Source organism: Lygodium microphyllum, chromosome 11, assembly GCF_053477565.2.
Source record: "Lygodium microphyllum isolate KBCC chromosome 11, Lygodium_microphyllum_v1.1.10, whole genome shotgun sequence".
Taxonomy (NCBI): domain Eukaryota; kingdom Viridiplantae; phylum Streptophyta; class Polypodiopsida; order Schizaeales; family Lygodiaceae; genus Lygodium; species Lygodium microphyllum.
Window position 1 is genome coordinate 17,872,690 of NC_141145.1, and position 21,261 is coordinate 17,893,950.

Below are 21,261 nucleotides of genomic sequence, written 5' to 3' on the forward strand. Positions count from 1 at the left end.
GGAGGCAAGGATGATGGTGGCTAAAAAAAATCCTTATATTCCTCCAATAGCTCTTCTAATATTGGGTTCTTTTTCTTTGAAGAAGAAGATAATTGATTTGATGGTTAATCTTTATCTAATTTTGCAAGAAAAAAAGTGAAAATGCATAACTTGGCATTGATTTCCTTCTCTAATTTCTTCAAGGAGATGAGCTTTATGTGTTTGTGGCCAATGCCCTTCAATTCTATGTGCTACCCATGCCAATTAAATTCCATATACTTTTGTTCCAAATCCAAAGTAAAATTGCTAAGAGTTTTCAGCCAATTACAACCAATAACAACATCAATTAGCCCCATATCCAAAGCAATTGAATCCACTTTTATGGTGCAATTAGGAGACAATTCAATAGGAATACATGGACACACTTATTTACTAGACTTACAGATACCATTTGCAACTTGTATCCGCAATGATGATTCCATATCAGTGGAGTAGTAACTTCAGTCCCCCTCAAGGAGTTGGTATTGACAAAGTTATGAGTGCTACCTATATCCACAACAATATGTGGAATGTTACCATTAATGATACCTTTGATTATAAGTGTATTTTCTCCTTTTTAGCCCATCCATGCATCATGTGAAATCACACATAAGAAAGAATGAGAATCATTGGTGCCACCTAGATTGAATGGAAACCCATCCATAGGATCATAAAATTTCTCATTGGTGACATCATCTTATTCATTCATTTCTTCCACCATTGGATAAGCATCAAATGAAATAAATTGTCCTCTTGTTCCTCTTCTTCTTCAACTTCCACATCTTGAGTAATAACCATGGTGATTTTGAAATTTTTGGCTTTGCACTTTAGCTTGTTAAACAACACAAATCTTGAGTATGGTCTAGCTATGGAGGATAGAATACATAGACATGAACCATGATGACATATACAAGAGACAATGACTATTACTCAAGTGAATTAGTTCCAAGATTAAGTGCTTGTACTAATAAACACAATCTTGAGTAGAATATGAAAATGATCAAAAGGATACAGTACAATAACATTGCATTGAATTAAGAACCAAGTACATGCTTATGTAGCCTTTGGGTTGTTCCATTCTCCTCACTATGCTTATGGGACATGGAGCATCTCTTCCTAGAGCATACATCATTTGTCATATCTTTCAACACCCCTCCTATTGAGATATTTACAATCACACCTAGTGTAGCCTCTTTGTATGAGGCAGTTTAGGCTTAGGGCATGCAGGAAGAGTGAATCCCATATGACAGAGAGAGGGAAAACTCCTACTCATCCAACAACTATAAAGAATTGTACTTGACTACCATTTTTCATATGGAATGAATACAATGTCATGATTCTTTGTACTTTTAGTTAAGTATCTTGTCTTTGTCAGTCCTACACAAGATTGTGTTTATGAGTCCAAGCTACCATCTTGGAACTTGATTCACTTGTGTAACAATTTGTATCTACTTGTCTATGTCATCATGAGTTTGGTCTTCATCTTCCATCCGCCATAGCATCTGCCATGCTCTAGATCCATGCCTTTTGACACGGTATCAGAGCCCAGTCAGCATTGCATGACTCCTTTCTTTGATCTCTCAGTCCCTCTTAACCTCAAGTTAGCTCAAAGAGATTATCTCTCAACTCATCTCCACCTTGGCAGCCATAGCCAACAAAATGGTGAGGCTACAATGAGGGTTTAATTAGTGTACATATCTCGATCTTCGAGAAGAAGTGAACTGATCAGGAAACTACATGACGCCTTGTTTTCCATGATCAAGCGGTATATCTATCTTGCAACCCCTACTACTAAAGAGACATGAGAGGTCATCTATTGTCCCTCCACAGGCTATGCTTGGCTGTCAAGAAGCAATTTTCTCTGAGATGCACAACCAGAATCTTCGGTGAACCTCCTTGCCTTCCCCACCATAGAGTCATTGTGAGAGGAGTGTCGATTTGAGGTGGAATAGGTTGCATAAATGAAATAATGGAAGCTTATTTTGTAGTAGTGTATGAAACTTCTAAGCCCCTTTTTTGTCCCTCACATGGCAGATGGATATGTGAGTATGAAGTATGGACTTGAGGGTTCAAATCATGTGGTAGTCACTACCTGTGCAACTAGTGCACATTCAATAGGGGATGCCTACCGAATGGTTAGTTTTGGTGATACAGATGTCATGGTTGCTAAGGGAACATAGTGCAGCATTGATACCCTTTTTAATTGCAAGATTTGCACGGGCTAAAGCATTAAGCACAAGATTTAACGATGATCTAGAACATGCTTCAAGACCATTTGACTCTCAGTGTGATGGATTTATCATAGGTAAGGGTGTTGGCATAATGGTTTTAGATATTTGAAACATGCAAAAAAACACGTGGCACAAAAGTGTTGTTGAAGTGAGAGGCTATGGCATGTTAGGTGATGCACATCATATTACCGAGCCTACTGAGGATGGTCAGGAAACCTTATTGGCTATTCAACGAGCTCTAAAACAGGTAGGGTTGAGGCCAGAACAAGTGGACTATGTCAATGCACATGCAACATCCACATTGTTGGGGGATGCTATGGAAGGTAGAGCAATAAAAGCATTATTTGCTGAGCACGCACTCTCTGGAAACTTGCTTTTATCATTTATTTATAAGGGCACAACAGGTCATTTAGTAGGAGTAGCTGGAGCTATTGAGGCTAACTTTTCAGTGCCAATTGTTCATCATGGTGTTACTCCTCCAACTTTAAATGTGGAAATCCCTGATCCGGTCTTTGAAAGGGAGTTCACACCATTGACCAAAGCAACAAAAAGGCCTGTATATGCAGCATTGATGAACTCATTTGGTTTTGGGGGGATGGATGGATTTCCTTGTTCTAAAGAGCTATCAATGAGTCTATTAGAAGATTTTGAAGTCATTTCTGCTGCCTCAAAGATGATACCTTTGCTTGAGGGGGTAATGGACATGAAGACTAATGCAACTAATGCAAGCAAAGTCAATAAAGAAGATGACCAGGAGAACCTAGAGGACCAAAAGATCAAAGCGGTGGACATTGAAGCTGCAAGCAAAGTGAAGAACAAGTACAACATCAAAGAGAGCAAGCTGGAATACATCGACAAGAAGACCTACAATGAATTGAATATCTATGTAAAAAGAAATGTTGAAAACTGCAAGGACATGACAGTCCTTGACCCAAATTTTTTACTAAGCAAAGTCAATAAAAAAGATGACCAGGAGAACCTAGAGGACCAAAAGATCAAAGCAGTGGACATTGAAGCTGCAAGCAAAGTGAAGAACAAGTACAACATCAAAGAGAGCAAGCTGGACTACATCGACAAGAAGACCTACAATGAATTGAATATCTGTATAAAAAGAAATGTTGAAAACTGCAAGGACATGACATGACAGTCCTTGACCCAATTTTTTACTAGACCTTTTTAGCCTTGTAATGCCTAGCCCTAATGCTTCTGACATAAGATTGTAAACTCCTCATGTAGCCCTTGTACTACAGCCTCTGTACACTTTGTGAGGCCCCTGTTACAATCTCTAGATGACCATCATGTTTGTGGTACCCACACTTAGCCTTTTCTATGCAACAGCCTCTAGTGTTTTGCCATGTTTATGGTGTGCCCACACATTGCAGGTGTTACTTTCACTAAATCCACTACATACTTTGTACTTTCTAGTTGTGATTGAGGAGGGGTGTTGAGATATTTACAATCACACCCACAGTGGCCTCTTTGTATGAGGCAGTTTAGGCTTAGGTAATGCAAGCAGACTAAATCCCATATGCATAGAGAGAGGGAAAACTACTACCCACCCAACAACTATAAAGCATTGTACTTGACTACCATTTTTCATATGGAATGAATACAATGTCACGATGTTTTGTACTTTTTGTTAAGTATCTTGTCTTTGCCATTCCTACACAAGATTGTATTTATGAGTCCAAGCTGTCATCTTGGAACCTAATACACTTGTGTAACAATTTGTATCTACTTGTTTATGTCATCATGAGTTTGGTCTTCATCTTCCATCTTCCATAGCATCTGCCATGCTTTAGATCCACGTCTTTTGACAACCTCAAATGATGAGTTTCTACAATTGCTACCTTTTTCCTTGCTACATGATGACATGGCTCGTTAGGCTAGCTCATTAGCAGCCTAGTCAAGTTAAAGCTTGAAACTATACATCTTTGGCAAGGGTTTTTACAAAACATCATCCACTAAAGGAAACAAAATCCACTATGGAAAACAAAAGATCCACTACGGGAAAGATACAATGAAAAATTCTTCAAAACAACCTATCAAAGTTGTTGATAATGGAAGCATATTCTTCATTCATGAATTGATTTTGATGGTTACTATTCTACACCTATTGTGCTCTTTTACTGTGGAAACATTCACTAGTCATGTGGCCACTCTTACCACAATAATGACATGTGACCCAGTCTTTTTTGTCGGAGTTAAATCCTCAGCCTCGGCCCTTTGCTCCATAATTTCCTTTGGTGTACAACAAACTATTTCTTTATGTTGAGACAAATCCCTTTGTATCTTTTTTTTAATGTTTAGTTTCTTAATTGAGTATAGAATGCTCAATGTCTTTAAGTGATAGTTTTGGAACATTACTGAAGGTAGATATAAGGTTCTCATAAGGCTCTTGGTTTACACTTGCTAGCAAAACTGCTATGGTTTCATCTTCATCAATGTTATTCTTGAGAGTTGCAGGTTGAGTTTTTAGGCTCTTACTTATTAATGTGCATGGTCATAGAAGAATTATCTTTTACATCCACCTTGTAGAATTGCATGAGTAATTTTACCTTGGAGTTTTTAGCTTGAATCCCAACAAAATTTTCAAGTTCCTTCCAAGTTGTTTTAGCATCTCCGATGCCAAAGATATGCTGCAACACATCATAACTTAGTTCCCAGACAATGATGTCTAGAGCCATGTTATTCATCCTCTTCCATTCTTTGGTTTTTGGTGGAGCTACTACAAGGATCCCACTTTTTGAATCTTCTTTCCTACCATTTGTATCACCTGGATCATCTTCAAAGAGATCCTAGAGGTCTTTCCTCATGAGATGGTACATGGTCTTTTCCTTCTAGGCATGAAAGCCTTCACCATTAAATTTTGCTATTTGTTCAAGTTCAAACATTTTGCGAGAATGAGGTCTTACCATGATTTTACGAGATACTCAAGCAGTTTCTATCCATTTACAATGTCCAATAAGAGATTTGGAATTGATTGTGTAAAGGACACAAGAGCATTCGTGTCAATCAACACTATTTGAGTATCAAGAGATACTATGCATAAAGCTTGATGTTGATGTTGACTCTTCTTGTTGAGCTTGAATCTTCCCCTCCTTTCTAATTTGATGTGGCAATCCTCAATGGTACACTAGATGAGAGTGGTAGGGGTTTCAATGTACCAAGTAGATGAGAGAAATGAAGAGTTTTAGGAGCTTGAATGAAACTATTATGGCTTCCTACATTAGGCTTTTGTAGGTGACTAGTCTTTTCCTTACAACAATGTGTAGAAGTGATCATTCAAGGAAATATTTTATGGGGAGAGAGCTTGGATATGGAGCTTCAAAACTTATGACCGCATGACAAAAGGTGGCCTGTATGCACATCGATGACTGTATGACCACAAACTAGCAGAATCTAATTAGCAACCACAAATTCTTGCAATGCTAGGCAAGAGGGAGGCCAACGTTCCACTATGATGTAACAAGGAGAAGCTCCACGAGTAGAAAAGAAATATTTATAAGAAATTTGAGTGAGATATACCCTAGTTTAGGAGATCCAACTCATGCAATGTAGGCAAGGTAGGTGCTCACTACGGTAGACAAGAGAGAGTGTATAAAAATGAAGTAAGAATCATGTCATGAGCTAAAATTTTGAGTTGAGGAGAGTTGAAGCAACAGATAATTGAGCTAGAATCATGTTCACCATGGCTCTAATACCATGTTAAACAACACGGATCTTGAGCATGGTTTAGCTATGGAGGATAGAATACATAGACATGAACCATGATGGCATAGACAAAAGACACTGATTGTTACTCAAGTGAATTAGGTTCCAAGATTAAGTGCTTGGACTCATCAATACAATCTTGAGTAGAACATGACAATGATTGAAAGGACAAAGTACAATAGCATTGCATTGAAATAAGAACCAAGTATATGCTTATGTAGCCTTTGGGTTGTTCCACTCTCTTCACTATGCTTATGGTGATACAGAGCATCTCTTCCTAGAGTGTACACCATTTGTCATATCTTTCAACACAACTTGTGATCTTGGAACCAATTCTCTCCACATTTAGAGAACAATCATTTGTCATGCATTTCCCTAAACTTGCCATGAGAGGGAGGAAGTTGCTGTTGGAACTATTCTGGGTCAATTTTGGAGCACTTTCAGCCCTTGAAAATTTTCCTTTTGCCCTCAGCCATATTTTTGAAATTTTGTCATTGTTTGGAGCATAATTTCCACCCTATTTAGAAGCATAAACAGTGGGAAAAGTTGGCACTTTACTGTAAACCATTGTTTTCTCGCTTGAAATCCTCTCTCATTTGGCTGAAAACTTCTCCACATCTTGTAGGTTAATTGGAGGAGTTACTCCCCTAACTTCTTTGTTGAAAATTCCTTGCATCTCTCGTGTATTTCTGAGAATATATTTCAGCCAATTGAACTACTTCATGTAAACTTTTGGGTCGTTGAGCTCCCACTTTCGATGACAAGGTTGAGTCAATACCAACATACATTCAAGTTTCCAAGAGAGTGAAAATCCCTTCACAATATTGATGATATACCTCAATGTTGGCCAAACCTTAGTGGTGTGGCTTTACTCCCACCTTCCTTGAGTTGAATAAACCATAAACCCCATGTTGGAACCTCATTCAAGCAAAAATTTGAAGAAATTCTTGGTTGTCCTATTTTCCTCCAAATTGGAAGGAAGAAATTCCTTCAAATCTTGTCTAGAAGTTCCAATGTTAACTCAATGATGAATGTAGATGATTGTATTCAACTTCCTGAGGCACCAAGGAGTACAAAGCCCTTCTCAAATCTTCAAGAAATGATCAAAATATATTTGTTGTCCTAAATCTGCCATAGCTAGGGTTTTTATAAAGTTTCAAAGACTCAAGAGAAGAGAAGGAGCTTCAATATAGCTATCAAGAGCTCTTTATTAGAGAATATAGAGCCTAACTATAGCTCAAATGAAGTTGCAGGTGACATGTCTTGCTAAAGATGAGGCATTTGTTGGCTGAAATTTAGTGCAAATTGCACTGATCCATCCTAATATACATGTGATCTTATTCTCATCTTCCATAGCATGAATGGTGCTCAATGGGTAGGAGATAATGTCAAGAAGAATCCTATCACATCTTTAAAGGATAGAAGGAAGAAGGAAGAAAGATTGAAGCAAGAATTTCCATGAAAGCTTGTGAGAAAACTTGAGAGAGAGAAAGGTAACTCTTGATTAGTGAAAAATAAACCTGTTTAATCATTTTCCTAATCTTCATTAACCCCAATTATACCAAGTACCTCCACCATAATGGGCCTCTTCTTGACCAAAAATGGTCAAAATTGTTGAGAGTGGAAAAATACTGAATGTTTGACTGATTTTTTGTTGTTTTTGAGGTCTGAATGGTTGATTTTGGATAGATTTAGAGTGATGTATGGTTGATAATGGAAGTGTTTGAGAGTGTTTTGGATGATATTGATTATGTTTTGGAAGTTCATGATGATTCTTAGTAGAAATATAAAGCTTTGTGATGTTCTGATAGGTTTTGTTGAGGTTCTGCTTGGTTCTGATACCTTCTATATAGCTTCTGTTTTGTTCTAATTTTCTTCTCTATATGAAGTATGGATTGATGATTGATGAAGGTTGAAATCTTTTGAAAGCTTATTGAATAGTTTTTGATAGTTTGGAATGGTTTTAGCATGAGTTATGAGGATTTGATGTTCTCTGATGACCTTCTGTAACCCTTTGTAAACCTTCTGTAGAGCCTCTATCTCTATTCTGTATCTGTTCTATATCTACTCTGTTCTTGTTCTGTAGATCTTCTATAAGTGTTTTGTAGAATGTATGTGTGACTTTGGAAAAGTTTTCTAACTTTTGGAAATGATGAATCTAAGTTCAAAAGAGATAAAACAAATGGAAGAAGCAACTGCTGAAGCCTGGAGTGACAGTGATAGTAGTGAGCTATGAAGAGACACTGTAGTGGCTCTGGTGCCTCTTCACACTAGACATACCTCTTGGGAGGTGTATCCACGACCTAAGAAGGATGATTGAGAGTCATTATTAGAGTATTGTAGTGAGGAGATGATGTACTATTGAGAGAGAGAGAGAGAGAGAGAGAGAGAGAGCCAGAGATAGTCAATTTCTATCAAAATAGTGTATCTGTATATGAGAGATTGAGAGAGAAAAATATGAAGACATTGAAGATGAATACTATGTGACTTATTTCCATTCAAAAATGGTGTATTCTTTTATGTTCCTTTTTCTATTGATGGATTCTATGAAGAAGTTGAAGATTATGATTGATTTTATAAAATCCGTGGGAGATATCTACTATGATGTTGCGTGAAGATTTGTTGTTTTCTTTGTTTTGGTCATCAAAAGAATGAAATAAGAGCTTGTTGATGTTACAAGATAGATTTTATTGTAGTAGAATCACCTTTTCCTTGGTGTTCCTCTTGGGGCTCCATGTTTTTGGTGCGCAGCCGGGGAAACTTGCCATCAACAAGCATCAGAAGAGGCTGAAAATGAAGGAAATGGCATTGCCAAGAATAGAAGAATTCAATGGATGTTTGCAAAGTTCCTTCTTCCATTGAAGAGTTGGAGATTCTTATTGCCAAAGCCTCTTTCCACAAGAAGTTCATCCCACAATGGAAGAAACATATTACCATCATCATGCATGTTCTATGCGGTGGACTGTTTCCTCCTCCTGTTGAAGCAGCAGAAACTTGCATCTTGGTGGAAAATTGTTTGGGAACAAACTGAAGAGCAGAAGCAGAAAGAATGACTATCCATTGAAGATTTGGTATTCATTGAGAAGTTTCCAAACATCATCAAGTGGGAGGTCATGAAGAAGCTTCAGGGGTCGTGGTCTATGGAGGTTCACAAAAACAAGGAAAAGAGTTGGAATTTGTTCATGGATGCTCAATAGCAAGATATGTGGGATGCTTGGTGCACTGATAATCTTCTATTTATCCAATTAGCAACCCACTGGAAGTTGGTAGACAGAGTGTTTTTCACAACAACCTTCCAACGAGTAATGATGGCTGCCTTCTAGAATCATTTGCATGATTTCATTGAGGTGTATCTTGATGACTTTTGTGTCTATAGTTTGATTTGAGAGCACTGGGGACACCTAGAGCAATGTTTTGACAGATGCCGAGAGTATGGGATTTCTCTCAACCCCAACAAATGTGTCTTTGGCATCTCATCAGGAGTTCTTTTGGGCCATATTGTCTCTGCGCAAGGGATTGCAACCGACCCGGCGAAGATTGAGAAGAGTGCCGCCTTAACAACACCAACAAACCTCAAGTAGTTGAGAGGATTTCTTGGCCATGTGGGCTACTACCTCAGGGGGTTCACTATATATATATCCTCTACATAACGTGCGTTCATGGCCTATTTATAAATATCCTAATCTATGAATTTTTCTTGAATAAAACACAACCCTTTTCTATTCAATCTGTAAGTAACCCCTTTATATGACACCCTTCTGTATGTAAAAAATGTATAAAAATGGTGTTTTTAAAACCCTTTATTTTGAACTCATGTTATATATACATATATTTATGAGTGACCCCCCCGAGGCTACTACAGAAGATTTATTGCACATTTTTCAACCAAGGCAGCCCCTCTGCACAAGCTCCTAAGGAAAGATGTGGATTTCCTTTGGACTGATGACTGTGAGGAAGCCTTTAATACCCTAAAACAGTCCCTTATCAAAGTACCTATCTTGCAGTCTCTTGACTAGAAGAAGGAGTTTCATGTGCACACAGATGCATCAGTTAAAGGGCTAGTATACAGTGATAGAGCTTGAGTGCTTGGCAATGGTATTTGCACTAGAGAAGTTTAGATACTATCTATTGTCAATGCATTTCAAATTCTATGTGGATCATGAAGCCTTGTCCTTCCTGATGAACAAAGCAGATGTTAAAGGACAACTGATGAGATGGTTGCTCATACTATAGGAGTTTGATTTTGAAGTGGTCACTAAGCCTGGCCGTTCTGAGAGCGGAATTTTTGAGAGTGGAGTTTTGAGCCCAGAATATGCCTAAAATTTGCCAAAAAATCTGGAATTTAGGAAAAAAATATTCGACATCGAAGACGGCGGCTGCAGCTAGGACGATTTTAAGCACCAAGTGAAAGACGGCTTTTCAAAGGCGCCCGAGCAACACTTGTGGATTTTTGATAATTTTTCCGACTACCGTGCAGAATGCCGGGAGCTACCAGTCAGTGCAGGATGCCAAGATGGACGTGCAGGATTTTTCAGAGGTCGAAACGAAGCCGAGACGCGGAAGAGGCCAAAAATTGGCCAAGCATGAAAAGGTGGACAAAACATAGGCCAAAGGGGGGGTGCCCTTTCGGACCTTAACCCCCCCCCCCCCCCCTCCCTCAAATTTTTTCATGTGGATATGGCGGCAGCATGTCGTGAGTAGAATGGCGCCGAAAATTTCGCTACCCCCCCCCCCCCCCCCCCCTCCCCCACACAAATCGAATTTTGGGCTGTAAGCAACCCATGGATCAAACATTGGCCACCAACTTCTCCTTCTTTCCTGATCATATCACCGGTTTTCGCATGAGATATGGCTGTTTGGATGAAGAGATCAGAATCTAGTATTTCTCTCTCCTCCCTCTCTCTCCTCTTTATGGGCTATTCATGTGCACTATCTTGAAGGAGAAATCGGGAAGGAGATTGAAGCAAACAGTAATGGAGATTGATGGAGATGCTAAAGATTGATGTGCAGAATTGGATTGAGAGCAATGGAGGCTTCGTCCGCTTGTCATGTAGTCATTTAATGCGTCTCGGGTTTCGTAAAAACACGGTATGACCATTTTTATGAAGGAAAATGAAGTTTTTTGATAGTTTATGATGGTAATGATATTCTTATTGGATGAAAATTTGTTTGAGTGCTGGTTACATAATTATGAATTGCTGTTTATCAAAAAAATTTGATTTTGCAATGATTTACACACGCTATTTAATTCCTATAAACTCGAAATGCGGTTTTTAAGCGGTAAAATTGTAGTTTTATCGTTTTGGGTGGGTGAAATGTATTCCTATAGGGGGGAAATGGAAAATAAATTGAATGTTAGCATGCTAAAGTGATTGGAACAAGAAAAATCAGAAAATAGCATATTTTATTGTCAAATAAATCAAGAAAATAGGGAAAATAAGGGGAAAAATAGAAATACGCTTCACAAAAATAAGGAAAAATATAATGATTGTTTGTGGATGTATGGTAGTGGAAAAGCATCAGGTTTAGCCCAGTTTGCCCTATCTCCTTGTCAAAGTTTGTGATTTATCACTTTTCATACATCAAAACATGACAAAATGAACCTCCACATCTATGCAACGAAAGCAATACCTAAACGTAGGGGGTTTGGGATGTTTGAATGGTGCGATTTGCACGTTGATTATTGCTGATTTGCTGATGCATATCATGACATAGAGGTTGTGTATTTTAATTAAGAGGATAGTAGCACGAGTGTTGTCTCCGTGCTATCCTTATATCGCCGTAACGAGTTACTGAATGAGCATTGGAAAGCATGGTTGTACACAACATGTTTCTGATTGAAAATTATGTTTGAGCACTTTAGGATAATCCACTTTTGCATGTGCATGTCAACCATGGTATCAGAATACAAAGGACTGGATACATAGCACATGTTTTCGATTATGATGACCCACACTTGAGTGTGGAAAGGCAACCTAAGCCGTAGGATAGACGTTCGTTTCTTGGGGAATTATTTGGTAAAGACACATGGTATCTCCTAGAATACTTTCAAAATGAAAGAGTGGAGTTTGTTGGTTTGTTCTATATGTTGAGCAGCGCATCAAGGGGCTAATCCCTACGATGTAGGAGAGCTGCAGTAAAGCCGTGGTGATTCCACCAAGAGTTTGCCTCCCATGTATGTGATTATCATGGCATTTATTGCCAATGTGTATGGGTTCTCCCTCTGTGGAGTTTATAGAAAGGAAAACGTTGGACTACAAAACTATAAACGCATAGATTAGGCTTTAGGACAGTTCGTCTTTTAGCAGCAGATAGACGCTCCTGGCCCGCGAGGCCGTGAGGGTGTATTTGTTTGTTATGAGCATGAGGTCCAGCTAGTACCATAGCCAGTGCCGTCCCATTTGAGATCCCATCAGTGGTGCGTCTGTCGAGAGCTGCCAATAAGTGGTGATTCTCGAATCTAGGGTTTTTAGGGACCAAAAAAGTTGGTTTATGTCCTCTGACAAGGACCATCAAGCCAAAATACAAAAACCAGAATGTGCTGAGAGGGCTAGACGGCGGTTGGAGATTGTAAGTTGCTATTCTCCTCAAAGGAGCAGCCCGATACGCAAAAAGGCAATAGTCTTAGTAACCCAACTCCTGCACATAGTCCTTTAGGTGCAGGAGGAAGCGCAAGTTCTTCCTCTCTTCCACCAAGTCAACCCACTTCAAGTGGGGGTGTGATTCCATCAGTCCAAACTCCTATTGTCAATCCGATTGTCGTCATGGCACAACCCATTGCAATTCCTGCAGGGACGTCGGATCTGCTAGCTTTAGGAGTTCCTTTGCCCATTTTTAATGGGTTAGCCAAAGGAGATGCAGAGTTTTACATTTGTGAATTCCAAAGATTAATGTTTAATTACCGCATCCAAGATGAGGGACATCTTATGATCTTTAACATGACATTAAAAGGAAGGGCGGTAGTATGGTATCATAGCATAGAGACTGGAACCATAACCACAATCGATCAATTTTACGCAGCTTTTCGAGGAGAATATGCCCCTGAAAGAGGTGGCCAATACTGGTTGCGTGTTCTGAATGTAACACGCCAAGACCCCCATGAGAATGTGAACGCCTATGCCAAGAAGCTTAAGGAAGTGTTTCGTAAGTTACAAACTTACATTCCCATTCTGCCGGCTGACCAATTGCAATACTTCTTGCATGGATTGGATTTCAATATTCAGGTACAATTAAGCAGTGTGGCTTTGGCTGATATAGACACTGCCATCATGCGGGCAGAAGGATTAGAGTCACGATTACAAACGACCTACTCCTCTCAAATAAATCTTAATGCAGGTCTAGTACTTGGAGGCAATTTACCATTGATGAATGGAAGTCAAGGGATGCCTATGAATAACCCTAATGGGAGAGGAAGCATGGTTCAAAATGTACCTTTGCTGCTAGCTCCTCCCAGTGTGACTATGCCTATGGCTAGTCAACTGGCTCCACCAAATGTTGGAGGCCAAGTTTCAAACCCTAATATTGTTCCTGTGAGTCAACAACCAATGCCCAATCAAATTGTTAGGCCAATGGAATGACGGATAGACGATCAAGGCTATGAGTTGAGTGCCTCTAATGTCCTTGGCAAAGTTAAGGATATGATGAAGCACTACACCGACATGATTTTTGAACAATATCGGCAAATAGCTGTTGACGTTAATTTCCTGAAGAAGCAGCAGAATATGATAGGGAGTCGACGCCCTGAAGAGGGTGGTCCCTCAAGATTCAGTTGTAAGTGGTGTGGCGGACAACATTTCCCTAGAAACTGTCCAAATGTTAAATGTGATATTTGTGGGAAGTCGGGCCACTTAGCCGCTACCTATTGGAGTAAGATTAGTTCCCTCCAACAAGGGAGTAAACAGCCAGGTCCAGTTAATCATAGAGCGCAAGGTAGTAACCTCCAGCAAAATGATGGACCGAGACAAATACTGCAAAGGGAAAAGACCACTATAAAGGAGTTGCCACAAGGCAATGGAGTCAACCTTATCGAGGTTGTACGCATCAATGGCGCTGAAACCTCTAACCTACGAGCCGTGACAAGAGGCCAAAAGGCTAAAGAGGGTGATAAAGATAATGCAAAATTGGTCGAGGAAAACCCCAAGCAAGGGGATAAGGGGACGCAAGTCCTGAATCCTGGCGTGGAAGGTGGACCTCTAAGGCCTGTTAACAAAAAAGTCAATCCTAAAAAGGATGAGGAAGTGCCAAGAAAGAAGGCAAGAGCTAAAAAAGAAGCACCAAAGCCAGTCCTGAGACCAAAAGAAAGGATGGTTTGGCGAGAAAAGAGAGCTTTGGCTACCTATCATGATTTTGATTTAGCAAGTTCTCTTTGCGAAGTCAAACCAAATGTAAACCTCTTACAGTTGATTAAATTATCTCCAGGAGTACGCAAGGAATTCAAGAAGATCCTGCGTATTGGATATATTGTAGAACCTTTGGGCATAGCACGAGTAGGGGAAGATTGGTTTGATCATGCTGAAAATAATTGCCCTAGGGTTCTAGTATACGTGGATGGAATATTAGTGGAGCATGCTATCGTGGAAACTGGGTCCTCTGTCAATATCATGAGTTCAGAGTTGATGGAGAGATTGGGTCTAGGCATAAAAGATAGCTCCACCCTTCTTAGAATGGCTGATGATAGTCTAAGGCAACCAGAAGGTTGCGTTACTAAAGTCCATGTTACAGTTGCAAGTGTAGAATGCTTCTTGGAATTTAGGGCAATAAGATTTGCAGGACGTCCTAGCTATCGAGTCTTGCTAGGCAGGCCTTGAGTCGATATACCCGCCGGTCAAGTGGTTCTAGGTAGAGGTGCTAATCGAGTAATAGTCGATGCTTACCCTGAGTCTCCTCAGAGTGAGAGAGCTCCTTTATCCTCTACTGAATTAGAAACAACAGATGATCCATCTGGTAGTGAGACATCATCCAGCGATGAATCTAAAGAGGGGTCCACTACAGAGGATATTTATCAGATAACTCTAAATGAGCCAATAGAGCCTCAAGATAGGATAAGAGACGCAGATGTGATTGAGTTGGACCTTGGCACGCCGAATGATTCGTGACCAATTAAATTAGGTTCCATGCTCACTTCAGCAGAAAGGGAGGACTATGTGTCCTTGATTCACGAATTCCACGACATCTTTGCCTGGAGTTATGATGAGCTGAGAGGTATTCCTCGCAGCCTGGCTGTTCATACTATTCCTGTAAAAGAAGGCAGTCATCCTGTGCATCAGAAGGTAAGGCGTATGCCTTTTGAATTGAGGGACAGGCTATTTGAGGAGTTGCAGAAGTTACAAAAAGCTGGTTTAATCTTCCCTGTACAGCACACAGAATGGTGTTCACCAGTTGTCATCAGGAAGAAGAAAAACAACTAGATCCGACTATGTGTAGATTTTAAAGAGCTGAATAAGCAGACGATTAAGGATCACTACCGGTTGCCATTTATTGACCAGATTTTGGATCAATTAGCGGGTAGGGAAATATATTCGTTTATGGATTGCTTTGCGGGTTACAACCAGATGGCAATTGCAAAAGAGAACAAGTTGAAAACAACTTTCATTACTGTCTTTGGTACTTTTGCGTACCATGTGATGGCCTTCGGTTTGTGCAATGCACTTGGATCATGGCAACGAACAGCAGGCAAAACCTTTGTGACATCTTCCTAGATGAGTTGAAAGTATTTATCAATGACGAAAGTGTGTCTTTGGAGTGCCTTATGGGCTATTGCTAGGCCATGTGGTCAGTTCAGTAGGGATCGCAACTGACCCTGAAAAGATCAAGGTTATAGTCACTATGAGTCCACTACGCACTCTGAAAGAGGTACATAGATTTTTGTCATCGGTAGGGTACTATCAAAGGTTTATAAATGCCTTGGCAGAAAGGACGTTGCCATTAACGAACTTGTTATCCTTTAGCTATCTATTTGTATGGAGCGACCCTTGTAAGGTAGCTTTCGAGGATGTGAAACAGGAGCTAGTAAAAGCACCAGTTTTAAAAGCACCTAAAAGAGGCGAGGTATTTTACATATTTTCAGCAGCCACCATGCATAGTATCAGCTCTGCTGTTTAGCTCAAATCTGGGAGGAAAAGTGGTATCATCCGATAGCTTTTGCTAGTCGAAAATTGGGCATATCAGAAATCAACTAAACCTACATGGAGAAGTTGTGCCTTGCGATGGTCTTTGCGACCAAAAAATTCAGGCACTACATCCTCTATGAGAAGGTAGTTTTCTATACAAAGGCGGAAGGGCTTAGATTGCTTATGAACAAGCTGCAACCGCCTAATCGTTTGGCAAAGTGGTTAATTACTTTGCAGGAGTTCGATTATGAGATTAAGAGTAAGCCACCAAGGTTGCAGGGGATTGTGGAATGCCTTGTGGATTTCGAGGAGCCGAAAGTGACTCTAGCTAAAGGAAGTGATATCGAACAAATCCTTAAAATTGATACAGCTTCTATCCCATCTTGGTATGCTGCTATCACACATTATCTATCAACGGGAGAGACTGGAGTTGGTTTATCAAATTCAGAAAAGAGGAAAATCAGACAACAGGCTTTGAAGTTTTCTTTGATTGCAGGAACACTATATTGGCAGGGTGTTGATGATATCTATTGTCGATGTGTGATGCCTGACAAGGTTCCTTTCATCTTGGAAGAGTGCCATAACTCTGCGTGTGGAGGGCACTTCGCTGGATGGTTGATGGCACAGAAAGCTTTAAGAGCTGGATATTGATAGTCGTCCATCTTCCAAGATTCCTTTGAGTACATTAAGAGATTTGATACCTGTCAAAAGACATGACAGCAAAGAGAATAGGAAACGCCCACTTACACCTATCATGGCTATCATTCCATTTGAGAAGTGGGGCATTGACTTTGTGGGTCCTATCACCCTGTCGTCTACTACTCATAAGAGGTACATTATAGTAGCAATTGATTATTTTACAAAATGGTTAGAAGCGCGGGCGACGAGGCAGGACAATGCAAAAGAGACTGCAAGTTTCCTCTTAGAGCAGATTATCTGCCACTTCGGTCCACCAAAGAAACTAGTATCGGACCGTGGAACCCACTTTTTAAATAAAGTGATCAAAAGCCTGACTGAAGCTTGGAAAATCATGCATAACAAAACGACCCCCTATAATCCGCAAGCCAACGGGCAAGTCGAAAGTACTAATAAGTAGCTTATGGGTATCTTGTCTAAAATAGTCTCGGAGAAGAAACGAGACTGTGATAGAAGTTGTATGTGGTGTCAAGAATTGTGTGGTGGAGGGGGTTGCTCAAGATGCTGCGCCGAACACACACAGAATGCACAAGGAGAAGCTCACTCAAGAGACAATAAGAGAGATGGAGGCCAAAACGTTTTCTTGCTGATTTCTTCTTCTTCTTCCACCCTCTTTACAATGTGCACAAAGTATAGATAAGATACAACATAAAAGGAAAGTGGCCTACTAAGTCAAACAATGCATAACCGACTACACTAGTCGAATGGCGCTATAACTATTCCAGCTGTAAATAGGTGTAACAACCTGAATATAATAAGTAATGAGTCAGTGGCCATGTGAGAGTCATAATGACCACCGACGTGCTAAGTGTAGACATGTGGACCCATCTAACCAGGCGGTCCATCATCAATGTCCGCATGTGTTGAGCTTGTCATCTCAACACTCCCCCTCAAGCTCAACTGCATCTCTGCAACTCCAAGTAAGCTTCGAAACTTTTGAAGCTTCTCTTTACCCAAGGCCTTCGTGAAGATGTCAGCTATCTGATCCTGTGTGCTGACATACACCAAGTCAATCTCACCTACTAGTACCTTCTCTCTCACAAAGTGGTAGTGTACCTCAATATGTTTTGTCCTAGCATGGAACACAGGGTTCCTAGCCAACTGTATACTGCTCATGTTGTCACAATAAATGACAACTGGACCTTCCACCTGGACATCCAAATCAGCCAATAGCTTTTGCAGCCATACTACCTCACATGCTGCAACAGCAGCACCTCTATACTCAGCCTCTGTACTCGACAAAGCAACTGTAGATTGCTTTTTGCTGCTCCAAGCAACTGCTGCACTACCAAGAGAGAACATGTATCCGCTGGTAGATCGTCTATCAGACATACTACCAGCCCAATCTGCATCTATGTATCCAAACACCTGTACGTCTGTACCTGCCTCATAGAAAAGCCCATAATGTAATGTGGACTTCACATATCTCAATATGCGTCTCACTGCATCCAAATGTGACTTTCTAGGTACTTGCATAAACTGACTCACAAGACCAATAACATAGCTCAAGTCTGGCCTTGTAATGGTCATGTAGATCAAACTCCCCACTATCCTCCTGAACATAGTAGGGTCTTCTATCTCATCCCCAACATCAGCACTCAGCTTTACATTCTGCTCCAACGGGACTGAAAGTGGTTTGCATGCAGTCATACCATACTTGGACAACATATCCAAGCCATACTGTCTTTGGGACAGCCATATACCATCATCACATCTGATCACCTCAATGCCAAGGAAGTACCTTAGCTCACCTAAATCCTTCATCTCAAACTTCATCTTCAAACAGCCCTTGACTTCAGCAATCCCACTATCACTATCACCTGTAATAATCAAGTCATCCACATAGATGACTATGATGACCAAACCTGCATCTCCCTTTCTCACATAAAGTGAGTGATCAGCATCAGAAACATAAAGGCCAATATTGACAAGATACTCTCTAATCTTGTCAGACCATGCTCTAGGTGCTTGCTTGAGCCCATAGAGTGTCTTCTTCAACCTGCACACATACGTGGGATGCTCTAAATCTTCATAACCTGCTGGCTGATCCATATACACTTCTTCCTGCAAATCACCATGCAAGAAGGCATTCTTTACATCCATTTGCTGCAACCTCCAACCTTTGGCTGCTGCCAAAGCAATCACACATCTGACAGTTGCCATCCTAGCAACTGGACTGAAGGTTTCATCATAATCTATGCCATATGTTTGGGCATAGCCTTTTGCAACCAGTCTAGCTTTGTACCTGCTAATAGAACCATCTGCATTGTGCTTAATCTTATAAACCCATTTACATCCAATAGCTTTCTTTCCCTTTGGCAATGATACTAGATCCCAAGTCTTATTGGCCTCTAATGCAGCCATCTCCTCATCCATTGCTGCATCCCAATGAGCATGACCAACAGCCTCCTCAAAACATGTAGGCTCAACATCCTCAACTAGTTTCACCATATAAGCATAATGGTGAGCTGCATAACCCTCAAAACCAAATCTTTTAACAGGGTATCTCACCCTGCTAGACCTGCGTACCACTGGATCACTCAATGGAGTCTTTGCATTAACACGTGCTCTCTGCACACCTGGAGTCCTCACTGAAGGAATGCCAAGCTCATCATCCAAGCTCTCTGAGCCACTGGAGTCTCCATCAAGAACTGCATCAATGCCTTCTGACACCTTATTCTTTCCTTTGTCTTTACCTGTAGTGCTACTAGATGCACCCGAAGATGTAGAGGTACTCCTTAGTCTCCCAGACCAAGGACTACCAGATGATGTCTTTGGTCCACTAAGAGTTCGTGATTCTTGCTTTTCAGCCTGCACATGAGTGTCATGATCATCATCAACATCCAATGCATCACCACTAGATGCATACCAACTGCTCATTTAATCAAAGATGACATCTCTGCTCACTCTGAACTTACATGTGACAGGGTTGTAACAGCGATACCCTTTCTGCTCTAAAGAGTATCCAATAAAGACACACTTTTCAGCCTTTGGATCCAGTTTCTTCCGCAACTCATCTGGCACATGAACATACGCAATGCAGCCAAATACTTTCAAGTGTGAAACATCAGGCTTCTTACCTGTAAAACATTCTTCGGGGGTCATACCATGAACTGCAGCTGTGGGAGTTCTGTTCATAATATAAACAGCAGTATGAACAGCCTCAGACCAAAAATGCTTAGGCATATTCTTTTCAGCCATCAAGGCGCGTGCAACTTCTGCAATATGCCTGTTTTTCCTTTCTGCAACCCCATTTTGCTGTGGGGTATACCTGCATGTGAACTGTCTCTTTATCCCATGAGACCTCAGAAAATCACTGAACTCATTTGAGAGGTACTCTCCCCCTCCATCTGACCTCAGGCACTTTACTTTCAAGCCTGTTTCTCTTTCAACTGCAGCCTTGAAAGTTCTAAAGTGCTCAAAAGCTTCACTCTTTTCCTTCATAAAATATACCCACAGCTTTCTAGAACAATCATCAATGAATGTGACAAAGTATGAACTACCTCCAAGAGATACATTTTGTGTAGGCCCCCAAATGTCTGTATGCACAACATCAAGGATATTTCTGCTTACATCTCTGTCATGTGAAAAGGGTTGTCTTGCCTGCTTACCAAACTGACATGCTCCACATACCTTCTGAAATTCTGCAACTTTAAAAGTAGGCAAACCTGTAACCAACCCTTTGGACTGCATTAATTTCAGCCTTTGTACATTTGCATGTCCAATGCGTTTGTGCCAAATTTCAATGTCTGCAACAACACCTTTTCCTTTGGCATACATAGCCGCATTCATAGTAGGAATTCCAGCATCTAGAGTGAACATACGTCCAACTCTACTTCCCTTTGCTACCAACCTGCACTTGTCATTGAAGTCTTCTACAAAACAGCCCTTTGCATTAAATCTGACTTGCAGCCCTTGCTCTACCATTTGACCGACTGACACCAAGTTCTTTGTAATAGATGGCACATGTAATACATCTGAAAGACTCTTTGTCTTACCATCATGCAAGGACAAGGGAACTTTTCCAATGTGTGAAATTGGGTGGCATGAGTCATCACCCGTCTGCACATAACCTGCATTCTGCAAATCTTGCATCTCTCCAAACCATTCTGCATGGCTGGTCATATGATTGGATGCACCTGAATCAACATACCAAACATCTTCATGTGTTCCCTTTCCTGTAACAGCATTCAGCATATGCTGCATAACGAACAAACGTTCATTTTTATCTTCATTCTGTCGTGAAGACGATGCATAGTTTCCTTGCTGCAACTTACCACTGCGGATATCATCTCTCTTAACATAACATTGGGCTGCAATATGACCTGTTTTGCCACAGTAGTGGCACACAATACCAGAGTTGTTAGAACCTCTATTCTGCCATCCACCTCTTCCTCTAAAGCTCCCCCTGCCTCTAAAGTTACCACGACCTCCTGAAACCTGCATATCGCCAAATTGCTGATTCAATCTGTTTTGCTGGTTGTCACTACCAC

The 21,261-nt window shown here is 40.6% G+C and overlaps 1 pseudogene; it reads left to right on the forward strand.

Moving 5' to 3' along the window:
• Window positions 1-1,819: 1,819 nt before the first annotated feature.
• LOC148028584 (3-oxoacyl-[acyl-carrier-protein] synthase, mitochondrial pseudogene) lies at window positions 1,820-3,393 on the forward strand (annotated as a pseudogene).
• The last annotated feature ends 17,868 nt before the right edge of the window (window positions 3,394-21,261 follow it).